Source organism: Myotis davidii, unplaced genomic scaffold, assembly GCF_000327345.1.
Source record: "Myotis davidii unplaced genomic scaffold, ASM32734v1 scaffold436, whole genome shotgun sequence".
NCBI lineage: Eukaryota > Metazoa > Chordata > Mammalia > Chiroptera > Vespertilionidae > Myotis > Myotis davidii.
This window is the reverse complement of record NW_006292604.1, coordinates 4,355,148-4,355,743: the sequence shown is the minus strand read 5'-3', so window position 1 is coordinate 4,355,743 and position 596 is coordinate 4,355,148.

Genomic DNA, 596 nt, shown 5'->3' with positions numbered 1-596 from the left:
AGAGAGTGGCGAGGGTCGGTGCGCAGAGGGCAGCTGTCCACCCGGCGGCCCGTGTGGCTCTCACAGGCCGTCAGCCTGGCTCCCTCCCGGGGTCACTCATTCGGGTGCTTAAACGCTGCTCCTGCTCAGGCTGGAGTGCCCCGGGAGGGCGACTCTGTGTGAAATGGCCACTTCAGACCCCGAGGGGCATCTGATCGCCCCCCCTTCCCGGGCGGTCACCTGCTCCACTCAGGTCCCACCTGCACTCCGACATCAATCCAAAGAGAAAACACAGATGGAAGTCCCGCGGCCTCACCCGCACACATCAGTCGCGGGGAAGGGGCTGTGCCTGTAACTCCGCAGTATCTGCAGCCCCTGGCCCAGCGGGACGGGGCGTGGGCGGGAGGGACCAGAAACCCTGCTCTCACAGAGCAGAGCCCAGTGGGCTTCTGGGAGCAAATCCAACCTTAACGTCCACCTGGTACCGAGCGCCTCCCGCACACGGAAGGTGAGCCGGCCTCTGGGGCCGCCCCTTCATTCACGTCCCTCCCGACCATCCCAGCGACTCTCGCAGACCTGGGGCCGTGGCCACCGTGGGAAAGAGAAGCGTCTGCAAG